Source organism: Dromiciops gliroides, chromosome 3, assembly GCF_019393635.1.
Source record: "Dromiciops gliroides isolate mDroGli1 chromosome 3, mDroGli1.pri, whole genome shotgun sequence".
In the NCBI taxonomy this organism is placed as follows: domain Eukaryota; kingdom Metazoa; phylum Chordata; class Mammalia; order Microbiotheria; family Microbiotheriidae; genus Dromiciops; species Dromiciops gliroides.
In genome coordinates this window covers 465,715,558-465,728,392 of record NC_057863.1, presented here as the reverse complement: position 1 = coordinate 465,728,392, position 12,835 = coordinate 465,715,558, and the positions used below count along the sequence as shown (strand labels likewise).

The 12,835-nt window shown below is 36.8% G+C and overlaps 1 pseudogene; it reads left to right on the top strand.

Moving 5' to 3' along the window:
- The first annotated feature begins 9,348 nt into the window (after positions 1-9,348).
- Positions 9,349-9,598, top strand: LOC122750566 (annotated as a pseudogene).
- The last annotated feature ends 3,237 nt before the right edge of the window (positions 9,599-12,835 follow it).

Sequence of the window (12,835 nt, the reverse complement as noted above, 5' to 3'; positions counted from 1 at the left end):
AATTGAAGTAGAAACATAACAACAGCAACAACAAAAGCCAATTTTTATAGTTTACAAACAATTTATAAGTTTATAAACAGTTATAAACAGTTACCTCAAGGGTAACTGAATCTGGAAGAGTCCTAGAAAGGACTGAGCCTTGCATCTAAATCATTAAGTCCACATAGTGGTTATGTTTAATCTTCAGTTCATAGTGGGTGCTACAGTGTGAATATGGTGACCATAATAAGCAGTTGCAGCACCAGGAACATAAGGGCTACTGAAAAGATAATGATACTTCCTGTGTAGTCACAGATTATCACAGATCAGGGACAATTGCATAATATTGTCATCTATTTAGTATTCCCTGGTCTGTTTTCCGTGAATTCCCCCTGGAGGGGTGGGAGGAATCAGTAGGGATATAAAAATCTCTGGGCAGCTAGATGGCACAGTGGATAAAGCACTGGCCCTGGATTCAGGAGGACCTGAGTTCAAATCTGGCCTCAGCCATTTGACACTTACTAGCTGTGTGACCTTGGGCAAGTCACTTAACCCTCATTGCCCTGCCAAAAAAAAAATCTTTGCCTCATAAGAGGCCTTTAAAGGACTGTCTCCCTTTTTATGCTGTGGTCTTCTGGGGAATAAGTAGGGGGGTAAACACTTTTGCCTTCACTTTTTGCTATAAAGCAAGCTCCCTCCCATGCTACTCCCTGTTCTTCCTAGATCTCTGTGGAAAGGAATTGTGTAAAGATCACTAGGTATTGTATGGCAGCAATGTGGAGAGGCCTATCAATTTTACATTACAGTAATCAATGGATTACAATGGACCAGTATTTTGTCACATTGGTGCCCACTCTTCTGTCACTTGGCTTCTACTCCTGCAAGGAGCTGATCCAGTGTCCACTGCTCACTACTTGAAGGCTTTTCTCTGTTATTGCTACCTCTTTCCCCAGTTCCCTTGAGGCCTGTGTCTCTGCCTGCTTACTGCTTTGCCAAGGTCACTTGTGCCAGAGCAAGACAACTACTATTACTAGGGTCTGAGGTCTTCTGCCATGTGGTGGGACAGTGTTGCTCTTGGACTGAGAAATACTGCTTTGTCACTCCTGGTGTATGAATGCCCAACTATGGAAGGCATGAATCTACTCCTATCACAGAAAGATGCTGCTGGCCTAGGTTGCCATTACCCTTCTGTATGGGATAGGAGCATTGTGGGGTCTGGGCTGCTACTGCTAGGGCTTGACGCTTAATGAGAAAGAACAGGATTGACATAGTTTTTATCAATGAAGAGGGAGTACCCCCACTGATGAAATCATCAATCATTGAAGTGATGAAGCTTAATATTATAAACAGTTTTATAACTCTCAGGAATCTTTTTGTTTGTTTGTTTTTGTTTGTTTTTTTTTGGTTTTTGCGGGGCAATGGGGATTAAGTGACTTGCCCAGGGTCACACATCTAGTAAGTGTCAAGGGTCTGAGGCCAGATTTGAACTCAGGTGCTCCTGAATCCAGGGCCAGTGCTTTATCTACTGCGCCACCTAGCCGCTCCAGGAATCTTTTTTTTATATGATTCCAGCTTTAGTATTGCTATCTGCCTGGCTCAGTTAATAATAGCTAACATTATAAAACTCTTTAGGGTTTACAAAACACTTTACATATATTATTTCATCTGATCTTCACAACAGCCTTTAAATAGATGTGTAGAGGAAGTCCATGAACCTGAGTTCTGTTAGATTGTGGAAAATATCTCCCCAGAAAAAGTAATCTCTCAGGCCAAGGAAATATAGCTATGGATTTCATACTTTGTACTTTTTATATTTTATACTTTATTTTCCTAGGGACTCCACCATCTTTCCTGACAACACTGGTAAATCTCATTAGACTACCATCAGAGAAAAACATTTCCCAAAAGAGGAAACTTGACCGACTTATGGCAACATCTATGACTCTGAACCATATGTATATATACATACACACATATATGTGCATATATGTATATATATATGTGTGTATGTGTGTATCTATGTGTGTGTATCTATGTATGTGTATACATACATAGATACACATATACACACATACATATATATATATATATATATACCATGCCTTCATTTCATTTTAATCAAGGGATGATGCTGGCTAATGGCCTGTGTACTCTAAATGAGCCTGAAAATCGATAAAAGCCTATTCTGTACCCTAAGTAGCTGGAGCCTCTACCAGCCTGAGCAGTCTTAGTGCATTAATAAATTTATTTTCCTTTCAATCTAGCTATTAACTTTATTTAACTCCCAGTTCTATAGATCCGAGAGTGGGTAAGATTTTCCCAGAACACTTAAGAAATCCTGGCTGGGAAACTCTCACAGCAAAAGCTATTGTTATCCCCGTTTTGCAAGTAGGAAAGCTAAATTTGAGAGAGGCTAACGGACTTGTCCAGGTTGTATAGCTAATATATAAGGATAGATTGAAACATGAGTTTTCCTAGTTTCAAGTCCAGTCCTCTGTCCAATCTATGGAGTAGATACCTGAATGAAAAGTTTTGACTTGAGACTTTTAGGCAAGACATGGATGATTATTGAAAATCAAAATAAACAACATATTCAAACTTAAAATCTTCTAGATGGCTTAAAAGTTCTTAGCACCTCAATTTCGAGGATATTTATGATTCATTTTAATATTTTGAAGACTGGGGAAATCTTTCTGTATTCTTGTTATTGCACTTATGAGAAATCTTTTTTTTATTCTCTTTGGGGCTCAAAGATATTTTTCTTTATTTCCTGATGCAATCCTAGCGACTACATTTCCTTCCTGGAGTCTCCCAGGAGTATATTTCTGCAAAATTCACCTTTTTGTAGTGATTTTTGAAACACTTTCAGAAAGCAGTAGTACAATCTGTCAGCAACCCCTGAGGGGTAATCTGTGGGTTTTAACAACAGCAGCAGTGGGGCTATGATCTTAAATTCAGAAGCTAATAATCAATCCATAACTTTTAAATCCCCATTTAGACAAGTAAAACTGGTAACCCAGAGGTATGAAGAAATCCATTTGAAGCCATTAAAGCAATAAGCTACTCTATTACCTACAACAGAGACAACAGGAGTTCAGGGCTATTCTGAGCAGAGGTTAGCAGTGAAGCAACCATAGTCCTTGCAGTTTGCAGCTCCAAAGGATCAAAAAGCTGCCTCCCACAGCTAGCAAAGCACACCATTGTTTGGAGAGGTAGCTGGCTACCTATAGTATCTGTTTCAGAGAGATTTATATTTATTCTCTGACTTTTTTTAATACTTCCATTTGTTGTATCTTCCGTGTTTAACCCAGTGCTTGGAACATAGTAGGCACTTAATATATATTTATTGACTGATTGATCTGACAACATATACAACATCATGTCTTACTGGTCCATGCCTCTATGTTATGAGAAAAGAAATATCTTTCATTATTCTTTTGTACCACCATTGGCTTCTAAATTTCTCGGTGCTTCCTAGCACTGGTCAAGGTTCTTTTGAATTTCAAAAGCACTTACTGTTTTTAGCCTATTTTTTCTTTTGATATAGTTTATTAGTTCCTTTTGGCATCATACTTATTTGTGTAAGAAAAGAAAAACAGAAACATTCCTCCTCTTCTCCTTGGGCTTTCCCTTTTTAGAAGGAAAACAATCAATCAAAGTTACCTGATATAGTGCAGTAACCCTAGTCCCTCTTCTCTTCTCCAGCTATACAATTTCTTTTTTTTTTTTTTTTTTAGTGAGGCAATTGGGGTTCAGTGACTTGCCCAGGGTCACACAGCTAGTAAGTGTTAAGTGTCTCAGGCCGGATTTGAACTCAGGTACTCCTGACTCCAGGGCCAGTGCTCTATCCACTGCCCCACCTAGCTGCCCCCAGCTATACAATTTCACTTGGTGATCTCAGCAGCTCAGCAGCATGGAATCATTTATCATTTCTATGCTAATGATTCTCAAATCTAGTTATCCAGTGTTAACCTCTGTAACAATTGGAATGACGCCACCTGCTGGAGACTTACTGTAGAAGAGTTCTGCCCATGAAGTGAAGGTCTTTAAGGGCAAGACCAGGAGTCTTTTCTTTGGCGTCAGGAAGTGACGCAGGCTAGTGGGAGGGGGAAGGAAGAGACTGGCGCTCGGTCTCACACTCTTTCCTCTGGACTCTGGTGGAGAGTGGAGATAGAAATGTGCTCTCCTTTTAATAGATAGGAATCTAGGCCTTTCTCTCTCTTTACCAAATTCTTATTCTCCTTAATAAATGCTTAAAAGTCTAACTCTTGCTAAAGCTTATAATTTATTGGCAACCACTCATTAAATGTTTTAGACAGTTTAGCTAGAATTTTAGCCCTTAACAGATGGCTGACCATGAAGAGGAAAGCTAAACCTCAGTCTTCTGATCTTCTGGTTGGGTAAGAAATTTCCCCTACCCTATCCCATTAAATCCAAAGTACTGCTGAATTGCCTGGTGTTTTCCCTTTAAATTTTTTCTAATGGACCTTTTAAACTCCCTAATTACCCTATTTTTGATTTTAGTCTGTTTAACCAGACAAATGGGAGATAAGATCATGTTAATGCTTTGTTTTTGTGGATTTTCTATTTTTCTTTTTATTTTTGTTAGAAGAGCCAGCAACTTACTCACACAAGGAAATATCTCCCCCTCTCCCAACCATGCTTTTTCAGAGAAACCTGAAGAGATTCCTGCAGCTTTTCCCAGTTCTAACACTAATTGTTGCTCTAATTTTGCATGACTGGAGGCAACGACCCACCCTCTAGAAGCTTTTAATCCCCTAGCACCTAGAGGCAAAGTGGGTGAAGAGGAATCCAGGCCTGAGTTCAAAATCAAGTCTGATTCAAATTGCTCTGGTCCCTCCCCTCCTCTCCAGACCCCACCCTCTACTCCTCCCATGGCCAAGCCCATTGCTTCCCCTGCCTGGGAAGTCCAGAGATCTGATGCGCATGCTCAACTTTCTCTAACTACATTTGCAGCTTCAGGTTTAGTCCTTCCCCAGCCTGGCTGTGCTTTTGAGACAATCTTAGAAAACTCTTTAAATTCCAGATATGCTCGTTTTGTTCATAATTTTGCTAACCTGCTTTTGTCTTTAATTAGTAATCTTATAAAGCATTTGTATGGTGAAAAGACTGACAGACAATATAGAGGGGTTAAAGAAGAAAAACTTAAGCTGAATAAGAATGACAATTATCACCATAGTTCAAGACTCCGCTTCTTTTGCCATGGAAGGGTACATATTTTACAGAAATGTAGAAGTAAGCAGCAAGGTATTGATATGAGTGTTGGGGATTTTAGATATTGGAATCAAAAGTGTTCTGAATTCACTCAGAGTAATAATATCAGTTCAGAGGTTACATAGGATTTCTATGCTATTACATAAACATTTTGAAATTAATGGTATGGGTCTATTTTCATAGAGATTTTCATGCTTTTGAGATTGTGTTTTATACTTAGTTTTTAAAACAAGGAGAATATAGTCATGTGATCAAGTTTATATTTTATAAGACTCTTATTAATATTAAATTCATATTCATTTAGATTTCCTTAGTTTGAATTTCATTGTCTTTTATTGTTCCATGTGTATTTTCTTCTATTTGTTTATCTAATTTTGAAAAATTGCAAGATGGTTTTGATTTCATAATACAATGTTAATTCTAGGAGTATTGTGCTCCCATATTCTGAGTTGTTTGTTTTTGTTATTTTTTTCTCAACTGATTATTTGATCAAACTCTTTAAAGCATTTCCTTGGCAAATTGGTTGCCATGGCAAGTGTAAATTGATTCTAGAAGTATTATTTTTGATAAGCATATTCAAAAAAAAAGAGGCGAATGTTTGTAAAAGTTTTCTTTTTTCAAAAAAAGTTTTCTTTAGGATTGTGTTGTGCTTTAACTTGTATTTAAATATGTTCAGATTTTTCACAAAAGTAATTGTATACTAAGTAAAAAAAAGGTATTATTTGAAATTGTTGCATATTTATATATTATATTCTGAGTCACGATGTATTCACATTTTTTGCAATCATTTATTATCCTCAATTTTTAAATCCATATGAGACTAGGGTTATGGGAACTTATCATTTAAGACATTAATTGCCTTTATTCTGAGTTATCAGATGCCAGTTGGCCAAGATACCATCCAATCACAAGAGGAATACATGCAAGAGCAGACACTGAACTGTCACATGAAGGGAGACATGCATGAAGTTAAGGTATGACCAAGAGAATGGCTTTTGACAAATGTTGAGGTTGGATTCTCTTGGTTTAATATTTTATTCTCTTTTTCCCCACAATATTGTACAGATGGCTGGAAGTATTCATCCCACCCATCTCATTTCTACACCTGGCTTCTATGCTCCCTCCTATATGCCTGATGCCATGGACATCTCAATCCCATGCATCTGATTAAGTCTGACTCAGTTTCCTCCAATATGTTTGGTGGCATGGACATATATTCCATCCACCTCTTTTAAGCCTGGCATACTGCATGGGCAGTACATATTGCTCAATGTTCTTTTATGGTAACCCCCATAATTATCTCAGGTGTCATGATAAATACAGTATTGAATTTGGCCTTGACACCTGTTACCAATTATATTAGATTTAAAAATTTCTCATAATGGCATGAGGATAATTAGGCAGATGATGCAAAAAGTGATGAAACAAAGATAAAAATTATTTTTAAAAATTAATATCGTTGGGGGCAGCTAGGTGGCGCAGTGGATAGAGCACCGGCCCTGGAGTCAGGAGTACCTGAGTTCAAATCCGGCCTCAGACACTTAACACTTACTAGCTGTGTGACCCTGGGCAAGTCACTGAACCCCAATTGCCTCACTAAAAAAAAAAAAAGAAAGAAAGAAAAATTAATATCGCAGCAATTATCTTCTCAATTACCCTCCATAAGGGGGGGACTATAGTAATATTATAATTTTAAAGAATGTTTCAATTTTTGTTTTATGTTTTGGAGAACTTTCATTGTTTGATTTGATTATTGACAAAGCTATTTTAAAGTTGTGTTAAGCTCAATTTTGTAGGAAATTTTCCTGGCTTATTACCAGCATCCACACATCAACCCCTGAAAAGACTTCCGTTCCACAACTACACCTAGAGGACATCTGAGAAAAGACTTTCAGAGACTTTAAATGAAAAGTTTTGTTTTGTTTTTGTTGTTTTTTTTTCCTTTTTCTCTTTCTGTTATAATATAAACCATCTGTAATATGTACTCTCTGCAGAGGCCCTCCCTTTGCAAGACCAATGTCAAAGCGTCGGTTCATGAGGACAAAAAATTGCCCCTCTGGACAAAACTTTCCTCTCTCCCTTTTCTATATTGTTATTAACATATTATTAGTTAGCATAGGTTATTATATTCTGTTATTTTTGACTGTTTCATCAAGGAAACGTACCGTTTCTTGAGGAAACAAAGCGGGGAGCTGTAACGATTGGAATGATGCCACCTGCTGGAGACTTACTGTAGAAGAGTTCTGCCCATGAAGTGAAGGTCTTTGAGGGCAAGACCAGGAGTCTTTTCTTTGGCATCAGGAAGTGACGCAGGCTAGTGGGAGGAGGAAGGAAGAGACTGGCGCTCGGTCTCACGCTCTTTCCTCTGGACTCTGGTGAAGAGTGGAGTTAGAAATGTGCTCTCCTTTTAATAGATAGGAATCTAGGCCTTTCTCTCTCTTTACCAAATTCTTATTCTCCTTAATAAATGCTTAAAAGTCTAACTCTTGCTAAAGCTTATAATTTATTGGCAACCATTCATTAAATGTTTTAGACAGTTCAGCTAGAATTTTAGCCCTTAACACCTCTCTGCTGATCTCCAGTCTCATCTCTTTCCATCTGTCTGTTAAACATGTCAAAGTGCATGGACACCTTAAACTCAACGCATCCCAAACTGGACTTATTTTTCCTCCCAAGCCCTCTCTCCTTCTCAACTTTATACTGCTAACAAGGATACTACTATTCTCTCAGACAACCAGGCTTACAATTTAGGAGTTGCCCCCAACTGTTCATTCTCTTTCACTCCCCATATCCAATCTGTTTCTAAGGCTTGTCAATTTTATCTTTGTAATATCTCCTGAATACACACTTTTTTCTCCTCTGACAATTCCACCACCTTAATGCAGTGTCTTCACCTCAGTCCTGGACTACAGCAATACAACTGCTGGTTGGTCTTCCTGACACAACTCTTTCCTGTACTCCAATCCATCCTCCCCTCAGATGTTCAAATGATCTTCTTAAAGCACAGATCTGAATATAAAATGCTCTGCTTCCCCCTGTTATGATGATTGTATGGACCACCTGGATTTGATGGAGCTGCTTTATTATCCAAAAGGATTTTATAAAACACAGGATTAATAAGAGTGAAATGTCCTTTGACTAAACTTCAAACTGAACCTAGATAGCTAGCAGAGAAGTCCCTATCTGCTAACTTCTTTCCTCAGGATCATAAGTTCCTATTTTGTAAAAATATCTGGGCATCCTCCTCCTTGAAAACTCTTTTTGGGAATCATCTAATCTTATTATAGTGTTTCTGTTAAGTTGAACTATAACTGAAATTGTTAAAACGTCCATTCTTATCATGGTATTTGCTTTTAGGTTGATTTGTATCATATTAATAAAACTGATAACACCCGGTAGCCAGTGAACAAAGAAACCTTATATACCCTCAGAAAGAAAAAGTCTTGGAGCTCCTTCTTTGGAAGGGGTATCCACATGATTCATGCTTGCTTGTTTTTGGGACAAATAAACTGGTACTATGTTTTTCCTGTCTGTCTCTGATATGGTTTTTCATGTAGGAGACATTAAGAAAATAATTTCTCTGATTTGTATTTTTTATAGGAAACAAGCATAAAAACAAAACTTGACACCCCCATTCAGTAAACTCCAGTGGTTCTCTATCAACTGCAGGATAATAAACAAACAACGTTTGGCATTCAAAGTGCTTCATAATCTTCTCCCTCCATCATTTTTTTCAGGGCAATGAGGGTTAGGTGACTTGCCCAGTGTCACGCAACTAGTAAGTGTCAAGTATCTGAGGCCACATTTGAACTCAGGTCCTCCTGAATCCAGGGCTGGTGCTTTATCCACTGTGCCACTTAGCTGCCCCCCCATCCATCTTTAGAGTCTTAGCTCTTCTACCTCCCATGTACTCTGTGAACCAATGACACCAACCTCTTTGATCTTTGTTAACCAGACAGTCCATCTCCTGTGTTTTCACTGCCTCATGCCTAGAATGCGCTCTCACTTCATATCCTGGCTTCCCTGTTTTCCTTCAAGCTTTATCTAAAATATTTCCTTCTACAGGAAGCCTTTCCTGATCCCTCTAAATTCTAGTGCCTTGTTTTCCAGAGGAGAAGATCTCCCCATGCCAACATGCCTCTCATGAAAGATCTCCTGTACCCCTCTTCCAAGGAGGAGAAGCAGGAACAGAAGAAGAAGCGCCTGGTACAGAGTCTGGACTTGTATCTCATGGATGTAAAGTGCCCCGGGCTGCTATAAAATCACCACTGTCTTCAGACATGCACAAACAGTGATTCTCTGTGTCAGATGCTCTACCGTACTTTGTCAGCCTACAGGAGGAAAGGCAAGACTTACAGAAGGATGCTCCTTCAGAAGGAAGTAGCACTAATGACTGAATCAAGATGAATGAGGAAGTGTAAAGAATAAAACAAATTTGGTACAAAACAAAATTCTAGTGCCTTCCCTCTATGGGTTATTTTCAATTTGTTCAGCTTATAACTTGTTTGCACATAATTATTTGCATATTTGATTTTGAGCTTCTTAAGAGCAGGGACTATCTCTTACCATCCTCTGTGTTTGGCACATACTAAACACTTAATAGATTTATTGGCTGATTGACTGATTTTCAATGCATACAACACTATGTCCTACTAGGTCCTTGCCTCTATGTTATCAGAAAAGAAGTATGTTTCTTTATTCTTTGGTATCATCATTGGATTTTTACCTAAACATGCCCTTGATTTCAGGCTTGTAGCCCTAGACACCTTACTATATTGGGGGATTTAAAAACAATCGAAAGAGTAATGGAAGAGCTGCACTCTATGTACTTCTCAGTTCTTTCCCTAGGATTCTGTCTTGTAAGATTTAGTAGGATTTATGTAAATTATAGATCACTTCACTCTTTGTGCCTACTTTATTTATATCTTTTGCTATATCACTAGTCCTTTGAAATCTTCCATTCTGCAATTATTAGATCCTATCTACCTCATCCAACAACCCTTATTCCCTTCCCAATTCTAAGACCCATCTAAGAATGCTCTTCTTGATTGGAAAATTCAAGTGAGAAAACCTAGTGAATGGTTTCTATTTTCTGCTAGAGATAAAAGCATGCATCCTGCAATACTGTCAGCTTGATTAGCAAAATAATGGTATTTTATTCATCAATAATAGATTTTACTTGTCAAGATCAAAGTACTTTTGGAATAAAAAAATCAGAAATATACGGTGCAGCTAAGTGGTCTGTTTATAACTTTACTAGGTATTAGAGGTAAAATCAAAATATAGATGGTATCCTTTAAATCTTAATGCAGTATTTAGCTTTAATAGTTTAAAAGGGCAGCCAGAGGTCACAGTTGGTAGTAGTTGGACCCTCAAGGTGTCAATCTCAGTATCTGGAAATTACTTCCTTATATTTTATGACTATTATATGTATAAGGAAAAATCACCATGTTCTTAATCTATATATGATATGTGACTACAAAGTAATGTGACTGATTTTTTTAATATAACAACCTATTTAATTAACTCCTTTAAAGTCAAAGAGGCAACATAATGGCCCATAAGGGCCACAAGTTCATCATTTCCTCTTCAGTTTTAGGGAGTTTATTTTTTTTTAAGTTATAAGTTTAATCAAAACTACAATAAGCTTCCAGATAGGAAAATTTCCAATCTTTAGACAGAAGTCGACTTTCTGACTAACTTTCCATTTGTGTCTATCCGTAATTAACCCTTTTGCTGTTTTGTGGCTAAGACAAAATTCAGTTTGCTAGAAACCTTTACACAATAAAATAGATTATTTTTAGTGTCTATGGATAAACAGGAATTAGGAGGGGAAGTTTGCGGAAAAGGTGACTGTTTTTTGAGCAAAAAAGAAAAGTTGTTCTCCCAGCCTGTATCTTCTGCCTCCAAATGGCTTTAGAATTGGTTGATCATCATATCACTTACTTTAAGTTTTTTGTTTGTTTGTTTGTTTGTTTTTTGTTGATTATTTGAGTCTGACTTTATGGGATGCTATTTGGTGTTTTCTTAGCAAAGATGATGGAGGGGGTTGACATTTCCTTCTCCAACTCATTTTACAGATTAGTAAACTGAGTCAAACAAGGTTAAGTGACTTGCCCAGAGTCACAGAGTTACACAGTGTCTGAAGAGATTTTCAACTCAGGTCCTCCAAACTCCAGGGCCAGAACTTTATCCACTGAACCACCTAGCTGTCTTTTAAGTGGGGTAGAATTGTGTAAATAAATCATACTAGCCTTATAATTAATTAAATCTATCATAACTTGAACATATAAAGGTTGCTATTTTCTTCAAGGTAAGGTGTTATTTTCCTCCATCCATGTAATAATGATTATACCATTGCTCAGAACATTTTGGTAACTCTCTTGGAATTGCCTTGAAAACATGTGACATTCTTTTAAATTTTCTCATGGGTGAAAAATCTCTCACTTTTGAAAATGAATTTGGTTTTTAGAAGCAAGTGAAAGTCATTTAGAGTCAATTCTAGTGATAAAGTGAGTAATCAAGTGGGATATACTTTTTGTAAGAAAAAAAAATAACGTGACTCCATTGTGTGAGATTCCTTCTGATTTCATTCTATAATTCATAACCTGTTTTGGAAGGCAATTCTAAAAGAATTATTCTAAAAATATTTTGACCTATAATAGAGTTGGTAGATTAAATGCATTCTCCCAGGGTGAATACTTTGGAGGAATTATTCATTTTGGTATGTTTAAAAAAAAACAAAAAAAAATCCCCAAAGCATTTTTTAATAATAATAGGCATACATAAATGTATATATAATACATATGTGACATATAGATGTATATGTATATGACACATTTATTTGGTCCTTAATATTTTCAAAATGCATTTTACATCTATTACATTTTTTATTTTAGTATAACTCCTTACTATTTTTTTCAATCACTACTATTCCTCATCATAGTTAAAAATATCCATAGTTAAAAAACATTGATTCTATAATTGTGCTATAGGAAACAACAAATATTGGAAATTCAGAGAAACATGAGAAGACAGATGACCTGAAGAGTGAAATAATTTGAACCAAGAAAACAACATCCACATTGACTAAAGCATGTAAATAGAAAAATAAAATAGATTTCAATGTTAGGTGATTATAATGTCTAAATTTGAATCCAGGGAAGAATTGTAGAAATATAATTACTTTTTCTCATTGCACAGTTGAGAAATTATGGATATGGAATATCCATGTGCATATTGTATTAGACATGGTTGATGTGTTTGTTCATTTTGCTAAAATGCTTTTTTTTCTCTTAAAAAATCTTTGTTAAAAAGGATGACTCAGGAAGCTAAGGAGGAGGAATCTATTTAGAAATGGATTTGGCATAAGAATAAAAAGTATTGATAAACTAAAGTCAGAACAATTGATTGTTGGTTATTACAGCAAAATATCTTATTTTAAAAGATCTTTTTGTCAGGTTTTTTTTTTTTTGTGGGGCAATGAGAGTTAAGTGACTTTCCTAGGGTCACATAGCTAGCTAGTAAGTGTCAAGGCTGGATTTGAACTCAGGTTCTCCTGAATCCATGGCAGGTGCTTTATCCACTGCACCACGTAGCTGCCCCCATTTAAAAAGATCTT